At 41.6% G+C, this 27,492-nt stretch overlaps 1 protein-coding gene across 5 annotated transcripts in view; it reads left to right on the top strand.

Moving 5' to 3' along the window:
• hsd17b3 (hydroxysteroid (17-beta) dehydrogenase 3) overlaps positions 1-26,839 on the top strand; it is a 90,315-nt gene extending 63,476 nt beyond the window's left edge. For 4 of the 5 annotated variants that reach the window (XR_010020609.1, XR_010020608.1, XR_010020605.1 and 1 more), the window contains 3 exons: positions 16,645-16,954; positions 17,484-19,949; positions 26,616-26,839. The gene's annotated coding sequence lies outside the window, so the exon portion shown is untranslated. Of the gene's footprint in view, positions 1-8,145; positions 8,225-16,644; positions 16,955-17,483; positions 19,950-26,615 lie in introns of all 5 variants that reach the window. The other variant, XR_010020607.1, reaches the window with a different exon arrangement.
• Positions 26,840-27,492: the final 653 nt, after the last annotated feature.

Below are 27,492 nucleotides of genomic sequence, written 5' to 3'. Positions count from 1 at the left end.
AGTTATGTATTTAGATGAAATACAGAATAAATTAGACCACTACCAACACTACTAAATTACTACAAAACCGTGTACTAGTTCCTGATAGTTTTCGATGGAGGAGCTCATCAAGTGTGTGCTGCTACATTCTTTTGATAACAGTAAATGATCAAAATCAACATAGACACCTAGTGCAGATGATAGACTGCCTCCCTTGCCTTCTTGCATAAAGTCAAACTTTAATAAAAAGTCAAAACAAAATATTTAAGTGATCATGACATTTTCGAAAGATGAGGATGAAGGAATAACTTTATCAAAGTTCACTGATGACACATCATGTTGTATATAAAGTCACATGGATGTGATTAGGTGGCTAGGCAGATCGTAATACACAGCACTTAATGCGTAATTCCAAGAGGTTATCCATGATGAATCTAAGAAATAGTATTTTCTAAGATTTTCTATGCAATGACACTATTTATTTCAATAGGACTGTAACGCAGGCAGAAACAGGTTATGTTATTGATATGTAAAGCTCTGATTAACCTGTATGTGGAGGACTTCACTTTCCACATCATTAGAAACTTGAATGTTATTAATTTTTGACTGCTTCTCTTCAAGTTTAATATATCTTGAAGGAAGTCCAGAGCACATTTACCAAAATAACACTAACAAAGAAAGGGCTGAGATAATGATGCATAGAATTTGCCTGATTTCCCTTGGACATAGAAGACCAAGTTGAATAAAAGGAATAGGTAATATGCATTTAAAGTATCTACCTCCTCTGGCAGAAAGTCCATAAAAAGTATAGTATAATATTAGAGCAGCTCATTCAGGAGTGATATAAGGAAGCACTTCTTCATATAAAACAACATGAAAACATGGAACTCTTGTGCATGTAATGACATGAAGAAGGGCTATTTGGAGGTTTCAGTAATGTGATTCTTCAGTCTATGTACCAATAATTAAAAAGTGAAGGTAGCTAGGTGCAATTAAGATCAATTGCAATCTAATACCGTGGTGGAATAGGCTGAAGAAATAGAATGGCAGATTCTGAGTAAATTTATCTTATGTTTCAGTGCTCTGGGGATATGATGCTTGGCACAACTAACAAGACATTATGTTTATGCTACATTCAAAGAATAATCATCATTTCATCATCCCTTCATAGGAATCACTGACCTGCCATTTAATGGCATTTTGAAGTCTTGAGATCATTAGCCTAGTGATGTTTTGTCCATTTTTACCTAATGGCCGATGCCAGGTTATCTTTACTTCCAAATCCTGAAAGCTGCTGGTGATATATTACAGTTCCTCATCCATCCTGGCCCTTGGTGCTCTAGGCTGCACTCCTCGCTCCATCTTTTCGGAGCAGTTGTATTAGCTTGTCAGTTCACTAAATAAATCTGGCCCAGTCCCTTTCCAACCACACAGTCAAGGGTTTGCCTAATACCCCTGATCTCCAGCAGATGGCAATGTTCTTCCATTTGCTGGAATACAAAGTGAATCCATTCACAAATGAGAAAATCTGTAGATGCTGGAAAACCCGGCAACACACACAAAATACTAGAGGAACTCAGCAGGCCAGGCAGCATCGATGGAAAAGAGTACAGTCGATGTTTCGGGCTGAAACCCCTCTGCAGGACTGGAGAAAAAAAGCTGAGGAGTAGATTTAAAAAGTGGGGGAGAGGAGAGAGAAACACCAGGTAATAGGTGAAACCTTACTTACTTTATACTTTATTGTCGCCAAACAATTAGTACTAGAATGTACAATCATCACAGCGATATTTGAATCTGCGCTTCACACTCCCTGGATTACAAATATTAAATATTAAAAATAGTTAAAATTAGTAAATATTAAAAATTTAAATTATAAATCATAAGTAGAAAAATGAAAATAGAAAATAGAAAAATGGGAAGTAAGGTAGTGCAAAAAAAAAACCGAGAGGCAGGTCCGGATATTTGGAGGGTACGTCCCACATCCGGGTCAGGATCCGTTCAGCAGTCTTATCACAGTCGGAAAGAAGCTGTTCCCAAATCTGGCCGTACGAGTCTTCAAGCTCCTGAGCCTTCTCCCGGAGGGAAGAGGGACGAAAAGTGTGTTGGCTGGGTGGGTCGTGTCCTTAATTATCCTGGCAGCACTGCTCTGACAGCGTGCGGTGTAAAGTGAGTCCAAGGACGGAAGATTGGTTTTCTGTGATGTGCCGCGCCGTGTTCACGATCTTCTGCAGCTTCTTTCGGTCTTAGACAGGACAACTTCCATACCAGTTTATGATGCACCCTAGAAGAATGCTTTCTACGGTTCATCTATAAAAATTAGTGAGGGTTTTAGGGGACAGGCCAAATTTCTTTAGTTTTCTCAGGAAGTAAAGGCGCTGGTGGGCCTTCTTGGCAGTGAACTCTGCTTGGTTGGACCAAGTCAGGTCATTTGTGATATTGACCCCAAGGAACTTAAAGCTTTTGACCTGTTCCACTTGCTTACCACCGATGTATATTGGGTCGTGCAGTACGCTACTCCTTCTGAAGTCAACAACCAATTCCTTCCTCTTGCTGACATTGAGGGATAGGTTATTGTCTTCGCACCATGCCACCAGGTTCTTAATTTCCTCTCTGTACTCAAACTCATCATTACCCGAGATACGGCCTACAATTGTTGTGCCATCAGCAAACTTATATATTGAGTTTGATGGAAACTTAGCTACACAATCATGGGTGTACAGTGAGTACAGCAGGGGGCTGAGTACACAGCCTTGTGGGGAACTGGTGTCCAGAGTGATTGTAGAGGAGAGCTTGTCCCCTATTTTTACAGCCTGGGTCCTGTCTGTGAGGAAGTTGAAGATCCAGCTGCAGATCTGAGTGCTAAGGCCCAGGTTCTGGAGCTTAGGAATCAGTTTATTTAGAAAGATGGTATTAAAGGCAGAGCTGTAGTCAATGAAAAGGAGCCTTACGTATGTACCTAGAGGGGGAGGGATGAAGTAAAGAGCCGGGAAATTGATTGGTGAAAGACACAGAAGACAACTGAAGAAAGAAAAAGGGGGAGGAGCACCAGAGAGTGATAATGGGTGGGTGAAGAGGTAAGGTGAATCCATTCTTTGCATCCAATGTTGGGAACTATCTCTCCCTCTTCTGAAGCCTGATTCATTTATCACACAATCTCTGTTTTATCTTCAATAAACAATCATTTTCCACCTGAATATAGAAGAAATGGCTCTATTTATCAAAATATTCTTAAAGACTAGTGCATCTTTTTAAAAAATCCTTAAAATAGCCTTTATAATCATGATAAACCAAGCAGGGAAGCAACTAGGAGAATATATCAATGCAGCTTTGCTCTGGATCTTTAGAAAAAATCACAAATCTGGCCAAATTTTAGTTTACCATTGTGTTTTAATAGTGGCGTACACATAGACACTCAATACGAAGAGTTTTGAAACAATAATGATGGAGAAGTTGAGCACCGAGGACCTTAGCATCTGGGACAAGCCCGTTTATCATCACTACCATCGGGGAGGAGGTACAAGAACCTAAAGACCCAGATTTAACGATTCAGAAACAGCTTCGTCCCCTCTGCCAAGAGATTTCTGAACAATCCATGCACCCATGAATATCTTCAAGGAGCGATGCCTCAGGAAGGCGGCATCCATCATTAAGGACCCCCATCACTCTGGCCATGCCTTGTTCCCATTGCTACCATCAAGAAGGAGATACCCAAGCGTGAAGGCAACAATTTCTGAACAGCTCCTTCCCTCCTGTCATCTGATATCCGAATGGACATTGAACCCATGAGCACTACCTCACTACCTCTTTAAAAATTCTATTTTTGCACTACTTATTTAATTTAACTATTTAATATAAAAATATACTTGCTGTAATTCACTCTCTTCTCTATTACTGAGTATTGCATTGTACCGCCGCCGCAAAGCCAACAAGTTTCATCACACATGTCAGTGATATTAAACTTGATTCAGATTCGGACTCTGATTCTAATTATTTTTGTAATTTATAGTAATTGTATTTTATTTATTTATTGTGAGACAGCATGGAATAGGTTCTTCCTGCCCAGCAACCCCTGATTTAACCTTAGACTAATCACAGGACAACTTACAATTAATCTACCAACTGTTGCTCCTTTGGCCTGTGGGAGGAAACTGGAGCACCTGGAGGAAACCCACGCAGTCACAGGGAGAACATACAGTCTCGTTACAGGCAGTGGACGGAATTGAACCCAGGTCGCCGGTACTGTGAAGCGTTGTGCTAACCACTACATGGCCATGCCACCTTTGCAGTGTACTGATGCTGCAAAACAACAAATTTCATGTCGTAGAAGTCAGTGATATTAGATCTGAGTCTGACCCCTGGGTCTTAAATGCGCAAAGTAAGATCAAAATGAGTTTGATCTGAATTTCACACGTTATAACTGAGCCTGTGGAACTAAGCACTTGCTAATACAAATCAGAAAGGCAGCCTAATGTTACCCATAATTTTTCAACCCGACCATTGCAGCAGGAAAATTGGCTGCTGTGTTCATCCTGAATATGGATCAGTGTGGCTGAAAGGCGAGACTTATGCTGACAGGCCTAATTTGTAAAATCCAGCCTAGAGCCCTCCTTTAAGTGTCACAAGATGAAAGAACTTTTTTGATTATGAAATTACTTCAATGCCACCATCACAGTTAGGACTGGTGTCTGCCACTGTTCCCTTTGCTGACTTCCATCATTGCTAACAAAAAGTCCCTGAAACCAGATATCAGTAGGGGCCAGGGGCAGTATTACCCTGAAAGTGACCAATTCTGAGCCTTGCTGAGAACATGAAGTTGGCTGGAATGGGAGGTTGTAGTTACAAGGAGAGGTGGGTAGTTTGACTTTATTCTCAGTGAAGAATAAGAGACTGAGGGTAACCTTATAGAGAGTTATAAATTATGAAGGGCATAGATAAGGTAAATATTATAAGAGAGTCTTTTTTTCCCAGGCAGGCAAGTCCAGAATTACAGGGCACAGATTTAAGGCATGAAGGGAGAAATTTACTGGAGATCTGTGGGGTAAGATTTCCACACAGAGAGTGGAGAAAAGTACAGCACAGGGGTAGGTCCTTCAGCCCACGAAGCGTGTGTTGAACATGATGCCAAACCAAACCAGTCCCATCTGCCTGAATGTGGCCGGCACCCTTCCACCCCCTGCCTGTTACTGGACCTGTCTAAAAGCATCCTAACCGTTGCTACCATACCTGCTTCCACCACCTCCCCTGGCAACGCATTCCAGGCTTTTACCACACTTGTTTAAAGAACTCACCTTGTAAAACCCCTTTAACCTTTCCCCTCTATCCTCTTGTACAGGGGTTCCCAAACTTCTTTACGCTACAGACCTCTACCGTTACCTGAGGGCTCCGCAGACTCAAGGTTGGGGACCTCTGTTCTCGTAGTTGATCTTGCTGCTCTGAGAGAAAAAGACTCTGACTATAAATCCTGTCTATGCTTCTCTTAATTTCATATACTTCATCATTTCATTCCACATCCCTCTGGATTTAACAATCCAAGTTTATCCAAGTCGTTAGTGGTTGCTTGGAACGAGCTGAAGGAGGAACTGGTGGGGGGGGGGGGCGGATGCATTTCTATCATTTAAAAGGCTTTTGGATAAATACTTAGGTATGAAAGACATTCTGAGATACAGGCCTAATGCAAGTAGATGGGATGACTATAAAGAGTCATTATGGTTGGTGTGGACGAGGTGGACAAAAATGGCCCTATTCTGTGCCAAGGGATTTGATGGTTCTTTGAAACTAGCCTCTTCCATACACACTGGGCCCTGATGCCTGTCAGACAAATCCACAGTTTACTTACGTCTTTCAACATTTGGCTCCCCGCACTTTGCCAGCAGCAACGCCTTCAGATCCCTAGTAATGGACCCACCCTCCAACCACACAATCACAACTGGCCACAAACCACTACCTAATAAACAGCCACTCCACCCCACCCCACCCTGCACTGACCACTCAGGTCCCAGAAATTTTAACATCATTCCTCTCCCAATGCTTCCACCCCCACCAGCCAAACATTCCCTTTTCACCTGCCCCCACATCTCTCCCTCACCGGGTGCAACTCTGGATGATTCTTTGTTCATAATTCCTCCTCTGTTCAATTTTTCTTTTGCTGAGATTCGCTTTTTATAACATGAAGTACATAACAAGGGAAATAAGTATGTGTGGATATGTATTTCTTCCAGGAGAGAGAAAATGGGTGAAAATTGGAGAAGCCAAAAGAAAAGACAGCTGCAAGAAGAAAATGAGATACTTTTAATCTGGTTTCATCTGTAAATATTGCTGTGAGGTACTTTGGAAGTGTGAGGAATAACGATTCCCACCTTCCTCGTGGTGCTGGACCACATCCATGAGTTACAGCCAGGCTGGAAACTGGGATAGCTGTGGTGAGGGCTATTGCCATTTCAAAGCAGAATTACTCAAAGGTGCCTTGTACGTCTGTTGTTTTGTGGGTGCGGGCAGAACGTGAAGAGAGCTGCTCAGTGTAGTGAGCTGGCAGGCCGAGGTAATGCGCGCCAGTTTGTTGTTCAGCTGAGTGAAAGCGGAGAGGACAGGAGGGCATAGCAAAATTAAACAAATAGGTGGGGCTCATGTGAGGCGCGAAGAAACATGAAGGAGGTAATCTCTCTGTGGACCTAGCTGTAAATACTCATTTTATGTCCCTTCCAATTCAGATTGCACTTTCTGTTTGAAAATGAAAACTGTAATTGAAAATATTTTATTTGCACATATTGCTGTACTGTGTTACCCTTAACATATCTGACAGGGTAGGAACCTTTATGAGCTAAGCAATAGGGAATGCTTTCGAGAGAATCTGTGACTTGACCGTGCCCATGGTCTGTTCTTATCAAATTACGGTATTGCTTTGCACTGTTGTAACTATACGTTATAATTATGTGGTTTTTGTCAGTTTTTCAGTCTTGGTTTGTCATGTGTCTCTGTGATATCATTCTGGAAAAACATTGTATCATTTCTTAATGCATGCATTACTATATGACAATAAAAGAGGACTGCGTGTCCTCATAATCTAAAATAATCTAATCTAATCTAATCTAACCATCCGTATGCAGAATCAGTATAGAAATAAGCAGCCAATTTAACTAAATAAAACAAATTCTGGTGGTTCATGGACTCCTCTTTCAATTGCCATCACGAGCTAGCAAATCTACATTGTCAAAAACAAAAAAAAATCCTGCAACACATAAATTCTCTGTCTCTCTGATCCTACAGTTAACCCCTCTCTTCATTTTACAAGGCAGCTTGAATGAAGCCAGTTTCCCTTTTAGCCCTAAGCAGTATCAGGGAACCAGTTCCTCCAGGTCCCACTGAAAGAGTTGTATATTCCAGCACAAAGTTCATGCTTTTGAAAGTTTGCTTGGTACCTTTCTGGCCAAGTATCCGGTGCTAGATATTGATGAGCAGCATTGGAGTGGATTGGTGTTAATACATTATTATCAGCGGGAGTCTGCTAGTGTGAATAAGGCTTTGTAGCCAAGGTTATTAAACAAGGATGAATGTTGACAGAGCCTGGAGCTTGTCTAGAATAGAATTTCACATGAAACAAATTGTGATTCTGAGACCAGTACCACACTGCAGTTGGACGGCATTCAGTTATTCCGCTCCCAGCAAGTTTTCGCAGTGATCTCAGAAAGTGTTTGAAGATAAATATGCACGCCCACCCAACTATAAGTTACTAAATCAACTAACATTGTGTTTCACCTGTCTGCTGTAAAAAAAAGAGCTGCTGAAAAGCTGGCTTCTCTCACAAAGATCGCCGTTGCCACCACAGGCATTTCAGAAGGGTTATTCCCGGAAAGCCATGTGTTTTTTTTGTGGAAAGAATCATGGCACAGTTCTAGGGGGTTCTGATCTAACGGGTCCAAGGAGGGTGAAGCAGTGCTTTCAACTTGGGTGGTCTTGGTTTCTCAACTTTATAGACTAAAGATGCCCAGAATTTTATCTGAGGTTAACAAGGTTCAAGTGTGGGCCACCCATGCTCTTGTATATCTGTTAGTATTTAGGGAACAGTTAGTTATACTTGAAGCAGTTTCTAGCATGTAAAAAAAAGGGGACAGATTCTCAACCTTCTCATGACCTCAACACATAAATGCATTTTCTTGTCATTCTCCATAGATTTTTCTCAAACTACCCCTATCCTCCCCTGAGAGCTCATTTCACCATTCTGCTTGATTTTGGTTGCCCGTCTGTTGAAGTAAGTCAAAAATATAGATTCATTTCAAAATAATATCTTAAAAAATATGTATTACATTGCTGGAATTTGTTGGACATCAGAAAGTGGCAAAAAGGCTGAATATCTGAGTAGCGGCTATATAGGAAATAGATTAAGGAGGACAAGTTACAGATCCTGTAAAAGCATTTACAAGGCATCAAGCATTACAAAGTGAATCTGCAACTAATGGTCATTTGATCCTTAGTCAGAATACTGCTCACAATTTAACCATCTTAAAAATGTACTCAATTTTGATTGCTTTTCTAAAAAAATGCATGAAAATTTTTTTTTATTATTTTCAATGGTTCAGGGAGCAGCTTCGTCCTCTCTGCAATTCAGTTTCTGAATGGACATTGAACCCATGAACACTACCTCACAGCTTTTTTATTTGTATTTTTGCACTGCTTATTTAATTTAACTAATATATATATTTACTGTAATTCACAGTTTTTCTCTATTATTATGTATTGCAATGTACTGCTGCCGTAGCACAACAAATTTCACGACATATGCCAGTAATATTAAACCTGATTCTGACTCTGAATATGGTGGGAGCAGACAGTTTAAATGGTTTGGCATGGATTAGATGGGCCGAAGGGCCTGTTTCTGTGCTGTACTTTTCTATGACTCTCTATCTCTATGAGCAGGCTACTGTTCGACTAAGGCTGGTCAATTACTGTCTCAGCATCGTGTACGATCATGGGCTGTTGGTGACCCCACATCTTTACATTGTTTTTTGATTTATCATCACCTTGTCATAAAATCATAGAGACCCAGGATCAAAGAATAGTAGAGCACTGAAATCATTAACCCAAAGTAGTAATTGTTTCTGATTCCACGACCTCTTCTGCCCACTTTTCCCTCAGGACCCCTTTAAAACTGATTTGTCTCACTTTAAACCTGTGCTTTCTTGTTGATACCCCAATCATGGAAAGAAGTTTTGGACTATTTACCCTACCTATGTCTTTCATAAACATATATACTTGCCTTTTACTTGATGGGCGGAAGGCCATTGAAACTTGCTGAATACTGAAAGGCCTGGATGTGGAGAAGCTGCTTCCATTAGTAAGAGAGTTCAGGATCTGAGGGCATAGCCTCGGAATAAAAGATGTGTGTTTTTAAAACTGAGATGAGGAGAAAATTCTTCACTCAGGGAGTGGTGAATCTGTGAAATTCATTGTCACAGAGAACTGTGGAGGCCAAGTCATTAGGTGTGTTTAAGACAGGGGTTCACAGGTTCTTGATTGATAAGAAGGTTAAGGGTTAAGAGTTACGGAGAGAAGGTGGGAGATTGGGGTTGAAGAAGAAAATCAGCCATGATTGAATAGCAGAGCAGACCTGATGGGCTGAATGGCACAAACTGATTCTATATATTATATCTTACATCTTACAGCTTATCCATCTACCTCCTTTGCTCCAGTCTACCAAATCCCTTCCCCATAATTAAGGTCGTCTAATCCAGGCCACATTCTGGTAAACCTCTGTTGCTATTCCTATTTCCTGAGTCGGTAACTGCTAAATTTATACTGCTGTCTTTTTATATTTAATACATTCCAGTTAATTAGAAAAACTCTAAGTTACTTTGAACTTTGAACTTTAAAAACTCTACACCTAGTCCTCCCCCATCCCATCTCAGAGTCCTGAACTTTAATAGCTGGCATGAACTGTCAGTGCCACATGGCTTGAAATTGAAACTTCATTTCCTAACTTTCATGATTTGACTGAAGTTACAGCTGCCCATTCACAGCTCCAGCGATCTCCCAACACATTCTCCCTGTGACCACATACCATATACCTATCTATTTGTTTTTTAGCCCATGTCCCAATGCCACACGGTTGTTAGGTTAATTGGCTACTGTAAATGATTGTTAATTCAGAGTATAAGGCCATAAGACGTAGGAGCAGAAATAGACCATTTGGCCCTTTGAGTTTGCTCTGTTGTTCAAACATAGCTGATCTATTTTCCCTCTCAACCCCATTCTCTTGTCTTCTCCCGGTAACCCATGACACCCTTACTAGTCAAGAACCTATCAACCCCTGCTTTCAATAAACCCAACTGCTTGGCCTCCACAGCTGTCTGTGGCAATGAATTCCACAAGTTCATCACCCTCTGGCTGGAGAAATTCCTCTGGAAGGGCCAGCCTTGTATGCAGAGGTTGTGCCTTCCCTGGACTCCTCCACTATCGGAAATATCCATTCCATGTCCACTCTATATTCGATAGATGGCTGTTGGAAGAATCAGGTCATGTTAAAGAACATGTAAGGGAGAGTAAATTACAGGGAATCAAGTGGGAGAATGGGATTGATGGGATTGTTTTGAGAACCAGCATAGATTCTTTAGGCCAGATGGCTTCCTTCTATGGCATAAGTTAATGCTGGTATGCACCCTGACCTTTCCTGCTTATACAACCTTATCTAGATGTATAAATCTGCCCTAAACATTGTTCCTCTGTTTCTAGGCTAATTATTCATTATTTCCTTTCCACTTTTGCTCCATTATTGGACCTCTGATATTTAACTATTTAGTTAAGTAGCTGGAGATTCCTCTGTAAGGCCATTGAACTGCTAGCCCACCTTCTCCTCTAAGACCCAAGTATTTAGTTGTTTTTTCCTACCCTGTCCAACAGTTCCTACTTTGTGCTCCAAGGAAGAAGTCTGGAGCCGGGGTCCCTAAGGCAGTTTGATGTTGTTTACAATGTCACTCTGGCAACCTCTGCGACGACACTGGTGCCAGGCTGTATTGGCGCTTGCCTTTCCCTTGGACTACATCAGTGGCGTGGAGAGGGGGAACCCACTGCATAGACAACAGCTGGTTCTTCAAATCTTCCCGTCCAGGCTTGCACCCTGGAGAGGACATGGTCCACACAGTGCAAACCCATGATCCCCTGGGATCAATGGCTGCCTACACTACACCAGCAGTTCATTCTATTTGAATCACTTTGGAATCTTTTCTACATTACTAACACAAATCTTACAAATTGATGGAGCATTATTATTGGTTGGTTAACACATTTAAAACAGTAGTTGTGGACATATTCAGTTATGTTTCAGAGGCAGCATTTCCTGAATCACTCTAAATTTTGTTCAAGGTCCAGTTAGTTTCTTTATACATGTTCAATCTTCTGGATTGATGAACTAAAAGGAACCTATTCTCATTCGCCAATACAATTACTCAATGAATTTTCCTGATGTATTTTTGTTTTACCATTTTTGTTGCAAGTATATCCATTGTCAAATGTACAACTGTGTGCTATGTTCCAGATGGCATCTCACCGAAAATGACTCACTGAATGCTCCAAAGCTTCCTTACTCTTCTATTCCATTCTCCTTGTAATAAAGGGCAACATTTCAGCTTCTTCTAAACTACTTTCTGCACCTTCTTGCCAACTTGTGTGTTTCTTGCATCAAGACATCCATATCTCTTTGTAAGCCAGTATTCAATAGTTTAACACCACTTAAATAACATACTGCCTTTCTATTCTTCCTCTTACAAAGTTTGTAAATTGGATAATCTTGTGCCAATTTTCATTTTCTTTAATACTGGAAGGACACAATAGCAATGGAACCCACGGATGCTTGAACACCTTTCAGATATAGCTTCCGATTTTTCTGATCTAATAGTCAGCAGTAGAAATCTAACTGAGAAGGATGGACTCCTGAAAAGGATCCGAGACTTCAAGTGCCACCAGGAATCTGGTCTGGCTTGACTCCTAACCGATACAACTATTTTTACGTCAGCGCCTGCACAGAATCACTTAGTGCTGACAGGATGGTGGTCTTATAATGGTGATCAAAATGTGATCAAAGGGAACAGAACGCTAAGTTAGATTAGGTCTTCCAGAAACAGACTGCCCTCCTCACGGGAGATGGGTCACTGTACTGAGAAGTGCATCTTGTAGTTTGAATGGGATATCATGGGCTAGCAAGGAAAATAGAGAAGAAACTAAGGGAGGCAATAGTTTGTAAATATTACTGGCGAAAAACTTTAATAGCTTGTTAATGTTAATATTCAGGGAAACGAGATTATTGCCTGAAAATGGACTAACCATCAAACATACTGCGATCAGTTGTAGAAGAGCCAAATGCAAAATAAAGTTTCAACTTCTCTGACCCACAAATGGGTCTCAATCCAAACTCAGAAACAACAATATTCTTTCCTGAAGGAAAAAAAACAGACTGCGGGAAGAACTCAGCAGGAAGCACCTATAGAGGGAAATGCACAGTCGACATTTCAGGTTAAGAGGGAGGGAGGGGGCCAGTAAAAGGAGATGAGGGGAAAGAGTCGAGCAAGAGCTGGCAAGTAAATGGTAGATCCAGGTGAGGAGGGGCAATAGTCAGATGGCAGTGGGGAGAGTGGTAATAGCGACAGAGGCTGGAAGGTGACAGACAGAGGCAACAAGGTGCTGCAGAAGATTCCAGCACCTGCTGTCTCTTTTGTCTCTTGTGTCAACAATACTGTTTCTAGTTTTAACAGAATGCTTAGATCAATTGATCTTGAAGTAGGAGCAGTTTTGTGCTGTGCATCATTTCCCACTGTGTCAACCCCAAGCACTAACTGCGAAGGAACATTCTGACTGATAAACAGAAGGAGCTTTTATCTGGGGCTGGATTTAAACTGGAGATGAAAGTCCCCATGTAGTCCCTGTAACACATAGTCGAAAGTGGTTACCCCACTACAGGATGGGCTAGTTATTGAACTAAGAGGACGACATGCACAGAGAATATAGGCCCAAATTAGTGTGACGTCTGCCGACATGCTCGCAGAGAGATTTGAGGAAAGAAACAAAGACGTTATTTCTGTTTTGTTTACATATTGAAGCAGAGCTGGTTGCCAGGCCCTGGGAGTGCTGTGGATGAAAGAATGAACCACAGTGTGCAGCCCTGGAGATGTAGTAGTGGGGGGTTGAAGCTGTGAGGTCACGGATCAAGCAGATGTCACCCCCCCACCCCCCACCACCCCCTATACCACCCAAGAGAATGAGTTTCAGCTGCCCCCGCACAGCTCTGAATAGTAATAGTTTCTGATGGGGGCATTGCTGTTGCACACTGGCATACGGTGACTGGGTTGACGTTCTGATGCATATGTGCTTCTGCTGCACAATACAGTGCAAGTCAACGCTATCAGAGTGAATGTCACTGCACACAGTTGTTCCCTGGAATCTGAAACAGGGCTACTTCAGCGTACAGCGTCCCTCTTCATTAAGGCTGTGAACAGGGTGGAGGAGTTGGAGGTGTTGGGGGTAAAGAAGGCAGGCTTTAAGATAAAAGCCTGCAACACTTTACATCGCAGAGCTAGCCAAATAAATCTGCTATCTCTTCTCCAGCTTAATGGAAAATCCAGCAGTCAAGGGGGTCCCCTTGGTGTTTAAGAAGCAGGAACTCTTCATTGCTGCTGACAACGATATCATCGCACAAGAGGATTTTCTCCTCTTGCTGACAGGGCTGGTGATCTGCTGGGACTTTCATCTACCAATTATCTCTGTAGTAACCTATTGGAACACAGAGTGTAGTCCCACTCCGCCCCGAGCCCGGCTGTATAATGGCTTGAAATTGGAATTGGTTGATGATTGTCACATGGACTGAGATACATTGGATAGGTTTTGAACAGTACAGGCCCTTCAGCCCACAATAGTGTATCGACCTTTAAACCTGCTCTAAGATCAATCAATCTTCTTGTTTGTAGCATTTCAGATCATTCCAGACTAAAGTACTTTGAAGTAGCAAAAAGAAAAAAACAGAATATTATGTAGAACATTCTTAGTAATTCTTACAGTTCTTGGAGCTGAGATTTAAGAGAGCAGAACAATTATAATAAGTGCAATGAATGGATCTGCTGATGTCAGCTCAGGGAGTTGTCCCACTCCAGTGTCATCTTGCCAACGTCCGATTCTCATGCTATTGTTGATGATACTGGCTGATTGGTATCTTAAATCCATCCACCCACCTTGGATCTATAATCCTCAATATTCCTGCCTATTAAAAACCTTCTACCACAACTTCAGTAAAATTATAGTTTTAGTCAGTCCTGACTGCCGATTGTCAGCGTACGTCCCCTCATGTTTGATGTGTGACGTATGAAACCCCGGTGCTTCTCAGGGTGCCAACATTATTTTCATTTAGACTGGAGGTGTAGGCTCCTTGCTCTACAATAAAATAAATTAGATATATAGCGTGAAAAGAGAGCAGAAATAGTGAGGTAGTGTTCATGAGCTGGTTCATTGTCCACTCAGAAATCAGAAAGTGGAGGGGAAGAAGCTATTCCTAAATGTTGAGTGTGTGTCTTCAGGTGCTTGTACCTCCTCTTTGATGGTAGTAATGAGAAAAGAGCATGCCCAGGATGGTGGGGGTCCTTAATGATAGATGCCACCTTTTTGAGGCATCTCTTTCTGAAGATGCCCTCAGTTCTGTGGACGTCTCAGCATTGCTCAGTGCCTATGTTGCAGATGGCTGTGTTTACAACCCTCTGCAGCTTTTTCCGATCCTGTGCAGTTGCCCCTCCATACCAGACGGTGATGCAACTAGTTAGAATGCTCTCCACAGCACTTCTGTAGGAAGTTGCCAGAGTCTTTGGTGATATACTAAATCTCCTCTAGCTCCGAATGAAATATAGCTTCTGACGTGCCTTCTTCATAATTGCGTCAATATATTGGACCCAGAATAGATCTTCAGAGATGTTGGCACCCAGGATCTGAAATTAAAGCAACAAATGTTTGAAACACTCAGATGAAGTTTTGGCCCATCATGTCTGTGCTGATCATGGTGCCAATAAGCTAATCCCATTTTACATTTCTTATACAATATATTTCTATCCTTATCTTTCTATTTCCTGCCTGCTCATGTGTCAATTTAAATGTCCCTTGAATGTTACTAAGGTTCCTGTTTCTACCACCACCTTATACCAGGCCATTCCAGGCACCTAAACTCTATGTGTAAAAACTATTTGCCCTGTATATCTCCTGTAAACTTACCCCTTCTCATCGTAAACATTCGATCCTTAGTATTTGGTATTTCTGCCCTGGGAAACTGACTGAGCATCCTATCCATGCCTCTCATAATTTTATATATGACCATAAGACATAGGAGCAGAATTTGTCCATTAGACCCTCTAATCAAGAACTTGTCAATCTCTGCTTAAATATACCCAATGACTTGGCCTCGATAGTTTTCTGTGGTAATGAATTCCACAGATTTACCACACTCAGGGTAAAGACGTTCCTCTTCATTTCTCAAAGGTTCTGGAAGGAGAAGCCATCAATTGAATGAAGGTACCCGGGATCTTCACTGAGCTCAAACTGGAAGGCCTGGAAACAGGGACAACCTTATATTCTGAGGTTGCACCCTCTGGTCCTATACTCTCCTATTACTCTGTCCCCTCTATCTTTCAATGTCAGTGTCTTCTCCCAGCCCAACAGTGTCAGTCTGATGATGTTCAAATAGCTTCTCATGGTTGGGACATGTCCACATATTGGGCACCATAGCAAGCACTCTCCTCCAAACTCTGTCACCAAAGGACATCCATGAGGACAGAGAAAACACTTCAACAGCATCCTCTGAATAGCTTCGAAAAAAAAATGCAACGTCCTCACCCTTATGAGAGTCCCAAAATGGCTTTAAGTCATCAGTGCTGACTAAAATTACAATTTCACTGAAGTGTTGACAACAGGTTGGATTGGATTTCTTTGACAGGTAGGGAGTATTGAGGAATTTAACTAAACGTCTTTAGGACCTACCTGGGTTGCATTCCATGCATATAATTAGAGGTTTTGTTTAAGATCCCACACAGGTGATGCAACCATTATGTCTCATTCAGCATTTACCTTTCTCTCTTGTAAGATGACTGGTTCGTCTGATGAAGTTTATAAAATAAAATCCAAATCTTAGATTTACTTATAACCTAATTTTAACAATGTCAAACAAAATTATAACTGTACAGTCTGAAAGAAGAATCAAAACTATCTTCATACAAGGATTTACTGAAGTACCTTAAGCCATCTGAAAAAGTATGTGAAGAAAGAATCGGGATTCATTTATGTCCTGAGGAACAATTATGGGATACTTGGAAGAGAAGGAAACTATCATGCTCACCTGGGATCAGCTCCATGTTAAACCCATCAGCAGATCTTCCAACATACACTTGGCTCTTTGACTCTGCACCTGTCCTGTGGTTGTGGTCTAGACTACAGTTGGTTTTTCATGGTCTGGCTAATGTGAATATTTTGTTAATATTCTATGGGAGTTTTGTGTTCCTTCTTGGTAATCTCCAACCTGATGGCATGAACATTGATTTCTTGAATTACCAATACCACTCCCTTCTGTCCTGCTCTTTTTCTCCTTGCTCTACTAGATGGATAGATAGATAGATATACTTTATTAATCCCGAGGGAAATTTGCTTTCGTTACAGCCGCACCAACCAAGAATGGAGCTTAAATATAGCAATACAAAAAACCCCAACAATCAGACAACAAAGTGCAAACTATGCCAGATGGAAAATAAGTCCAGAACCAGTCTATTGGCTCAGGGTGTCTGACCTTCCATGGGAGGAGCTGCACGTTCGATGGCCACAGGCAGGAACGACCTCCCATGCCGCCAAGTATTGTATCACGGTGGAATGTGGCCAAAGCCCAACAGTAAAAAGTTCAATATCCAGTCTGCAAACACGTTCCTCAATCGTGATATACCCCGGATTGCACCATCTGTTGTTAGCCAGAACAGTAAGCACCTAACTCCTTTACGCTTACCGCTCTCAGTGCACTTCCGGTCAGTCGGAACGGTATTACCTACCGAACTCCTCTTCTCCAAAAGTCTCTGTTGTCTCGACCTGGTCCTCTTTCCTCGGCTTTGTGATCTCCCTCTGTGTGTTTCCCTCCGGATTTCAGCACATCATCTCATCCTTCTCTTCTCTCTCATTCTCTCGATCCGCCATCTACCTGCACATTTCTCCTTCTAGGTTCCCTCCTCACCTCCTTCCCTTTAGACCACAGTCCATTGTCCTATCAGATTTCATCTTTTTCAGCCATTCGTAATTTCCACCTATCATCTCCGAACTTCTTACTTCATTCCCACTCACTACCTCCTCCAGCTACCTATCGCTCTTTCCCCTCACCTAGATCCACCTATCACCCGCCATCTCTTGCTTCACCCCTACCCCTCATATTACTGTATTGGCTATCTCCCCTCTTTCTTTCCAGTCCTAATGAAGGGTTCCAACCTGAAACATCAACTGTTCATTTCCTTCCACAGATGCTGCCTGACCCATTGTGTTCCTCCAGCTCCTTCGTCTGCTGCTCCAGGTTTCTGGCATCCGAATTCTCTTGAGTCTCCATGGAAGATCTGTCCCCTACAAAGATCCTACCCTTGCTGGAGTAGGGAGAGAGGGAAGTAGTGCCTTCATCTGAAGTGAAATGCCTGCCACTGCATTGCAACACTAATGGACACTAAAATTGTGCAAAAGTCTGATTTTAGATAAATACTTGAAAAGACGATAACTTACAGAGGAAAGGCTAAACACCGTTTGTTTGAAGCTTTCAAGAACCACCTCAGGCTGGATGGGCCAGATATACTCTTGTATTAGGACTTTTTTGGAAATAGTATTAACCCTTCATATAAAAGGCAGGAGAAGATCTGTAGCAAGAATTGTGGGGTTGTGGGGTGGGGCCAATGTGTGTTAAAGATCTAGGTATATGAAACATGGGGACAATGACCACATCATGTTCTTTTTTGTTGCTATACTTTAGTGGATTCGTCTTCAACTGGAATGGGACAATTATAAAGACTTTTAAATTAGGTACCGTTGTGGAGTTGAAAATCTGATATCAAGTTTCTGTTCCTGATTCCTGGTGAATTGGATGAGGGAACTGCTGATCCCACAATAAAGTTCCTTTTCCAAGTCTCCTTGCAGGTCAAGAAGAAATGATTCCCTATCTCCAACTTCCCATGCCAATGGCATGAAGGTTAGTATGTGAATTGGCCACTGTAAGTTGCCCCTAGTCTGCAGGTGAGTGATAGAATTTAGAGGAATTCGATGAGAATGCAGGGAAATCAATGTGGGGTTAGAGCACATTAGTGTAAAAGTGGGTGGTTGAGGGTTTGGGTGGACTTGGTGGCCTCTTTCCATTCTATATATCTCCACAAAATAATAGAAAAGGCAATCAGTCCTCTTTGGCACTCCTTTCCCCAGCAAATTCCAATCCCAGTAAATCACACGAGCTCGAAACTCATAAGAATTCTTTCAGCCTTATAAACGTATCTCAACCAGGAACTTCAAGAAGTTGCCCAGCTCTGTCACTTCCTATGAGGAGGCCCCATGTTTCCCAAGGTTTTGCATAATCTGAGGAATGAAGCCAAGCCCAGCAGGTTTAGCTGGCCACCACCCGAATCCCCCTCAAGGTTCTGCCATCCCACTGGTCCTCTTTCTGTCCTCAGTATTTTACGGCCGTTATTTATCCAGTCTGAAATGGAATGATTTCCAGAAACAATTGGAATCTAAGTGCTTTGATAACATTGGAAAAAAGAGAAAGGATCATCATTTAAAGTCAGACTATAGATTCCGCAGATGTTGAAAATCTTGAGCAACAGACATAAAATGCCGCAGAAACCCAGCATTGATCAAGAGGAACAAACAATGTTTATCATTTAAAGTGGTTCATCCAGAGTTACGGAATTAAAGAAGTGCTGCAACTCAGGAGGTGGTTATCCTGTCCATATACTGGATCCCGGATGGGCCACTCTATCAGCCCCATTCTCCTGTTCCTTTCCCAATACAATTTATTTTTCCACAAACTACTCAATTCCGTTTGAAAACCTTGATTGGTTCAAATATGGTAGTGGGATGGGAACACTGTGGGGACAGTACAGGCTCAGCTGGTTGAATGGCAACCTCTCTGTCACAATGAAATATGATATATATGAGAAATATGAAAGGAGGCTCTGTTTTCACTACAGCCACAGCCAATGAGTTTTGCTTTTGATGATCAAGGTTCCTCTGGAGTCATTTGCCTTCTGAGCCAGAAGCTGAGCAGACACAGTGTATTGTAAGCACGTACTGTAAGAACATCAGAAACAATGGCAGGCATGAGCCAGTCAGCCCATCCCTTGTAATCTGTTCTGCCCTATCCCTTGTAATTGAAAGATCTGCCATTCTCTGTCTTAAGATAATCAATGACTTTGTCACTACAACTCCCTGAGGACAGAGAATGCCGAAGACTTACAACCCTCTGAATGAAGAAATTCTTGTATATGTCCAACTGAAATGGACTATCACTTATGGCACTGAGTTCTGTATATCTGCACCAAAGGACACCCCCCCAGCCCGCCAGGATTGGAACAATCAGAACCAGGTTTATTATGCCTTGTCATATGTGGTGAAATTGGTTGTGTTGAGGCAGTTGTGCAGTGCAAGACATAAAATTTACTATAATTTACAACAGAAATAAATAATAAACAGTCCAAAGAGGGAACAGTGAGGTTAAGTTCATGGGTTCATGAATCTTTCAGTATACATCTTGTCAATTTCCCACAGCATCTTCCATGTTTCCATAGGGACACCTCACATCCTGCTAAACTCTTCCAGAACTGTTGCAGAAGAACACACGCCCCCACCTCGTGAAGACAGAAGGCAGACCAGAGGAAGTTGATCAGAATTATCTTTCTGCTGAATGTTTAGTATTGGTGGAAACTTCGCAGAACAGCGCTATTTTACTAAAAAAGGTGTTTCCACAGTAGCTATTCCACTATACTTTTGACAAAAAACGGAATGCAAGTTTTCTGCTGATGACCACAAATTTCAATGGGAGTTCTATGGCTGCTTCAGTAGGGTTCCATAGTGCAGAAAGGGTCGATGCTGGATTCCACAGCAGTTCTCAAGATCTTATTTGCCCACTTCATAACCATTGAATGTGTTTGAGTTCTAAGTAACACACTAGAAGAAGCACAACTGAATTTAATCAAAATCAAATGTATTATTATTGACTGAAATGATGTGAAGTGTATAGTTTTGCAGCTGTAGTACAGACAATCTTATTGCATGGCAACCAGTCTCAAACTGCTCAGTGTACCAGACTGCAGTGTGAAATGGCCTGCCATTGACTTCTTGATTTTGCCCAAATTGAGCTTAAAACCATCCCTGACCTGCTTCTCATAGTTTGGGGCTTGCATTCTGCTTCCTGTCACTGGCTTCACTTTCACCACACCCATCATCTTTCCTGGAGGCACTGTAACTTTGTTCACACCCCAGAGGCATGAACTGCCCTCTGTGAGAAGGCCTGCAATCTGCACTGCACTGCACAATAATAAGGCCCACGGAAAGGTATCTCAATAACCTAACACTAACCCTTACACCACATGCAGTTCAGCACAACAGGCTGGATCCTTTTGTGTTTAAAATTACTGCAATTGATGGCATTCCTTCATGTTTCAACTCACTTTCCTCTATTTCTTCTCTCATCATCAACAATAATAAGACAATAAGACCGTAAGACATTGGATCAGAATTAGGCCATTCTGTCCATCAGCTCTTCCCAGTATTTGATTATGGCTGATTCGTTTCCTTCTCAATCTCATTCTTCTGCCTTCTCCTTGCAATCTTTCAAGCCCTGACTTATCAAAAATCTATCAGCTTCTACTTTAAATACACTCAAGGAACTGGCCTCCACAGCCACCTGTGGCAACAAATTCCACAGATTCACCATCCACAGACAAAAGAAATTCATCCTCATCTCCATTCTAAATGGTTGTCCCTCTGTTCTGAGGCCATGCCCTCTGGTCCTAGACTCCCCCACAATAAGAAACATCCTCTCTACATCCACTCTCCCTAGGCCTTTCAACATTCAATAGGTTTCAATGAGATCCCCCCCTCATTCTTCTGACTTCCAATGAGTACAGGCCCAGAGCCTTCAAATGTTCCCCATATGATAAGCCTTTCAATCCTGGAATCACTTTCATAAGCTTCCTTTGAACTCTCTCCAATGTTCGCCCAAAACTGCTCAAAATACCCCGTGAGGCCTCACCAATGCCTTAGAAAGCCTCAGCATTACATTCTTGTTTTTATATTCTAGTCCTCTTGAAATGAATACTAACATTGCATTTGCCTTCCTCACCATTGACTCAACCTACAAGTTAAACTTTAGAGAATCCTACACAAGGACTCCCAAGTCCCTTTGCACCTCAGATTTTTGAATTTTCTTCCCATTTAGAAAATAATCTATGCTGTTATTCTTTCTACAAAGTGCATGCACATACACTTCCCAACACTGTATTCCATCTGCCATTTCTTCGCCCATTCTCCTAATCTGTCTAAGTCCATCTGCAGACTCCCTGCTTCCTCAACACTACCTGCCCCTCCAGCTACCTTTGTATTTTCGGAAACTTGGCCAGACAGCCATCAATCCATCATCTAAATAATTACATACAAAGTAAAAAGAAATGGTCCCAATACCAGCCGCTGTGGAATACCGCTAGCCAATCAGAAAAGGTTCCCTTTATCCCACTCTTTGCTTCCTACCAGTCAGCCAATGCTCTATCCATGCTGACTTTGACCCATTTTATCATGTCCCTCTAAATACCCTGAAACTTCATTCTTAACAATCGACTCCTACAAGCTCCCAACCGCTGAGGTTAGTCTAACTGGTTTATATTTTCTTTTATTCTGTCTCCTTCAATTCTTGAAGAGTGAAGTGGCACTTGCAATTTTCCAGTCCGGAACCATGCCAGATTCTAGTGATTCTTGAAAGATCATTACTAATGCCTTCACAATCTCTTCAACTACCTTTTCAGAACCCTTGGGCGTGGTCCATCTGGTCCAAGTGACTTATCCACCTTTAGACCTTTCAGCTTCCCAAGTACCATCTCAAAAGTGAACTGCATTCACTTTTGCCATCTGACAATCTCGAACTTCCTGTATACCTGTACTGCTAGTTTCTTCCACAGTGAAGAATAATGCAAAATAATTATTCAGTACATCCAGCATTTCCGTGTTTCCCATTACTACCTCTCCAGCATCATTTTGCAGCGGTACAATATCTACTCTCGCTTCTTTTTTACTCTTTATATATCTGCAAAGCCGTTATATATCTTCTTTGATATTAGTGGCTAGCTTACCTTCATATTTCATCTTTTCGCTTCTTTATGGCTTTTTAAGTTGCTTTCTGTTAATTTTTAAAAACGACCCAATCCTCTAACTTCCTACTAATTCTTGCTATATTACATGTCCCCTCTTTTTCTTTTATGTTGGCTATGACTTCCCTTGTCAACCATGGTTGTGTCATCCTATCTCTAGAATCCTACTTCTTCTTTGGGATGTATCTATCCTGCACCTCCCGAATTTTTCCCAGAAACTCCAGTCATTGCTGCTCTGCTGTCATCCCTGCTTGTGTCGCCTTCCAATTGACTTTGGCCAGTTCCTCTCTCATGCCTCTGTGATTCCCCTTACTCCACTGTAATACTGATACATCTGACTTTAGCTTCACCCTCTCAAATTGCAGGGTAAATTCCATCATATTATGATCACTCTCTCCTAACGGTTCCTTTACTTTAAGCTCTTTGATCAAATCCAGTTCATTACACAACACACAATCCAGAATCACCTTTTTTCTAGTAGGCTCAACTACAAGCTGCTCTAAAAAGCCATCTTGTAGGCATTCTACAAATTCTTTCTCTAGGGATCCAAATTCAGCACCAACCTAATTTCCCCAATCCACCTGCATACTGAAATCCCCCATGACTATTGTAACATTGCCCTTTTGACATGCATTTTCTATTTCCCATTGTAATTCGTAGTCCACATCCTGGGTACTGTTTGGAGGCCTGTATTGAACTCCCATCAGGGTCTTTTTACCACTTCAGTTCCTTAATTCTACCTACCCTGATTCTCCATCTTCCAATCTTATGTCACATCTTGCTAAAAGTTTGATTTTATTTTTTGCCATTAGAACCCCCCACCTACCTGCCTATCCTTTTGATACAGTGTGCATCCATGGATGTTAAGCTCCCAACTATAATCTTCTTTCAGCCATGACTCAGTGATACCCACAACATCATACCTGCCATTCTTCCCCATCTCAATCCATAGCACGTCAAACTGATTTACTCATACAGTACATAACTCTGGCCCGTTAATAATACTGGATAAAGATTGGCCAAGCAACTTTAAGGCAGGTGCGATTGGATTTGCCCTTTCCTCAATACTGGACTGTAGGCATCAGACTTCCAGAAAACGCTGTGAATAACAATGTAGTGAACAGGCAGTAGACTCATATGTACAGCAAGTTCAATCAACTTGTCTGTAGAAGGTCTGGATTGTGCAGGTTGCTGAAAAGCAGATGAATGAAAAGATACCTCTTGTTGAATTGATTGGTAAACTGGATGGTGGAATTCGGGAGTCAGTAATGCCGTTCTGGTAAAGTGGAATTAGATTGAACATGGGACCAACATTCAGCGGTGTTTAACTTATTGACATAAAGACTGAATTTCATTTTGTTTAGCATCACGTGTAGATTAATGCAGAATGCAAAAATAGCAAATATATCAAATCTTACTAAATATAATCATATCAAGATAAGTGGTATGTTTGGAGTTGAACTTAAGCCTTGAATGTGATTTTAATGTTTTGAAACTCTTGTCAGCCTATGTGAAGGCTAACAGAATTTTCAATATATAAGCATTTTAAAAGGTTGAAACTGATTCTACAATTGTGACAAGTAGGAATTATGCTGTGCGAGTTGGGTGTGAAGAGGGCGAGTTTGTTTGAAACTTTGGAGCCTCCTCCCTGGAGGATAGCAGTGGGTTTTGCTTGTCAGAAGATGGCAGTATGGCTCAGCTCTGTGTACCATATCCATAGGACTGGAATGGGAAGCAGGGCAGCAGGAATGTGACGGGGTAAGATTACAAGTCACACCATTTACCAGGGTAAAGGGCCAAGTTTAAGAAATATTTTCTATCTCTGGATGTAAATACTCACTCATTAGAAGCCCTCAAATATGTGCTTTACTTGCATCCCCTGTCCTACAAGGCACATATTCAATCTGCAGTCTACAATCGATCACCTTGCTGAGAAATTTGGACATCAGGTTGTGCACAGCAACATGACAGAATCACATAGTTACTCCTGCACAAGTTGGCTTGTATTGCCGTTTTTTAGATGTTGCTCCACATATTTTTCAGTTACTGTTCTGCAAAGAAAAAGTCACTGTTTTCTCAAGAAGAAAGCACCAAATTCAATATGTAGGCATGGGCTGTTAAGTGGTAAGTAACAAAATTAACATGACTGGCACCCAATCACCTCAAAGAATAAAAAAAAGAATGTAACCCTGTTATTCATGGGCTTTCTCATCACTGAGACCAAACTATTAGTATTCTAAGGGTCAAAATGTACTGGAAACTAAACTTAAATTCCAAGGATACAAGAGCAAGTCAGAGACTGGTTATCCTTCAGCAAGACACCCTGAAATCTACAGTGCAGTTTATGAGTTAGTTTGATAACCGCAGCTCCAACAATAATCAATATCAGGAAGGTTACTACCTAGGATAGAGTAATCTACTAGATTAGTAATCATCCTGCCACCTCATTCGTTACCTTCACCAATGACACACTCAGGCCTGCTCAGGCAGGCACCTCCCAGTTCCCACTCAGCTAAGAGGAATCACCCGCCACTGATTTCCCATTCAGCACCTGCAGCCTATTTAAACCCAGCTCTCATCCACAATCCTTGTTCACACATCAAACCAGCCAGCCTCAGCCAGTTGCTCCTAGCCTTCAATTACCTTATTGCCTTGTTGTGTTAGTATTTGTTCTTTCTTGTTTTGTGGTTCCTTGTGTCTTGTTATTTTGTAGTTTATTCTTGAAGTTATTGTTCACTGTTAAATTGTCTCCATTGCTCTGCATTTCCTGACAGGATGAGCAAACCTGTGATTGACTCAGCACGGTTTGCTTGCCTAAAGAAAAATATCTGCTGACATGAGTACGAGGTCCAGAAGCAGCAGGAAACTATTGACCACCTGCTTGCCACTCTCAACCAACTCTCCATCTCAATACAGCAACCACACTTTGGTCAACCTCCTCCCTCAGAGCCTAGATTCTAGTTGAATCTAGAATTCAGCTGAATGTTTCAGCAGAAGTGCGGCAGCATTTGCAGGCTGCCCCCAGCACACCTTTGGACTGTGATAGTCGTGACACAAATAGCATATTGTATTTCACTGTAAGTACTGCAGCCTGCAAATATTGCCACGCTTCTACTGTCAACATAGCTTGCTCAGAAACAACTAACCTGTATGTCTTTGGAATATGGGAGGAGACTTGAAGGAACTCACACAGGCACGGGGAGAACATACAGACCACAGCGGGAACTGAACCTGGGTTGCTGGTACTTGAAAATTATTATGCTAAATGCTACATTACCATACCACCCTATCAGGATTAAATTCCATCTGTCATTTCTATGCTCGTTGTACTAATGTATCAATATTAGTCTGTGTTCTAAGAGTATCTTCCTCACTACCAACAACATCACCATTTTTGGTTATCTACAAATCTAATGATTGTACCTCCTATATTTACATCTAAATTCTGAATGTATATCATAAGCAGTAATTCCTAGTAACGATTGCAACCCCCCACATCACAGGACCCGAATTACAAAAACAATTCTCCACCATTCCCTCTGCTTCTAATTACCAAGTCAATCTTGACCTCTTTACACCCATTCTATATAAATATTAATGAATGCCAAGAATTCATTCTACACTCACTCTACCCTATCCTTGCTCTCACTTATCCCAAACCTAATCAGTGTTAACATTACTTCTTGTTCCATGATACTTCTATGAAATTTTAGAAATCGATTCCTGAGTTTAAAACTCTTTTTCAATCCCAGGACAGAACATGGAACAGTACAACATAGGAATAGTGCCTTCAGCCCATGATATTGTGCTGAACCAATTAAAGTAGTAATTAAAAGCCTATGTAAATTAATCCCTCCTGCCTGCACAATGTTCGCAGCCCCCCTTTCTCTGCACACTCATTGCCTATCTAAAAGCTTCTTGAACACCTCGATCATATTTGCCCCTACCACTGCCTCAGGCACTCCAGGTACCTATCACTCTCTGAATAAAAAATAGTTGCCTCCCATATCTCTTTTGAATTTATCCCATCACATTTTGAATGCATGCCTCTGATAGTGGACATTTCAACCCTGGGAAACGGACAGCTCAGAGTACCAAGCAATATTATAACGACTGACCCAAGGTTTGGGGAAATGCAGTGGGATTAGAAAATGGATACTTAGCAAGTTCTGAACCCAATGAAATGTGCACCTTTGTGTGCAGTCATCAAGCAAGCTCCCTATTGTCAAAAAACCTGAAAAATGCTTTTTTTCCCTGCAGGTTTACAAGAAGCAGGCATCTGGCAAGTATAGTATGAGTTCATACTCCAGCCTAAATTGCCATTAACAAACATGGGCAAAAAGAGGGAATAAGAGAGAAAACTAAATGGTCTATTAGTAACTGCACCGTGTTCCTTAGAGTCATGAATGAAGATTATTTATTTAAATTGATGTTTCTGTACTAATCTTCCTTTCAAAGTCCTCTTTTATGTGGAAGAACATTAAAAGTGAACCATTGTTTAGAAAGTCAGATCTTTGGACTGTAATTAAACACCAGCCATCAAATCCAGTCTTGTGTAATATCCACAGTTCCAGTCAGAGAGTGAGAGCTTTACCTGTCCTGAGTTCTGGCAGGAAATAGTTCTGAGAGGAGGTGGGGTATTTCCCCCATAGCTGCAGTTGAGTTTTTGGTGGTTTGGTCAAAATAAAATATTGGAAAAACTTGGATGAAAGGCTCCATGTCTACCTGACAAAGAGGTTAACATGAATGTTGTGAGTTAACTCAGGAGAAAGAGGAAATACTGCAAAAAATGATTCAAAAGAGATTAGTTTACTAAAGAACATACATGGATATTTCAGTGTGAATTCCTTTGAAGTAAATATTTATCAAAAGCGATTAAAACAGTGTGGACATTCAGTGAACAGGAACTGACTGTGGTAAAACAGGCATTTGTGACTTCTTTCTAGTTGACGTGTGAATGGATATTGGCATTTCCTTGCTGCAAGTCACCTATGAAACATGTCTGAGGCTATGTGGGTGGGCGGCAATAAAGACACTGTCTCATCCTATTCAGGATGTGTCCTCTGCTGCTGCACTTGTTTCAGGGTTGGATGTTTGTTATTTAAATAAATAAACTGGTTACTGTCTGAGGCTGGCC

The sequence above is a fragment of the Mobula hypostoma genome, chromosome 16, assembly GCF_963921235.1.
Source record: "Mobula hypostoma chromosome 16, sMobHyp1.1, whole genome shotgun sequence".
NCBI classification, from domain to species: Eukaryota; Metazoa; Chordata; class Chondrichthyes; order Myliobatiformes; family Myliobatidae; genus Mobula; species Mobula hypostoma.
Note: the sequence above shows the minus strand (reverse complement) of the source record. Positions and strands in the feature narration are given on the sequence as shown.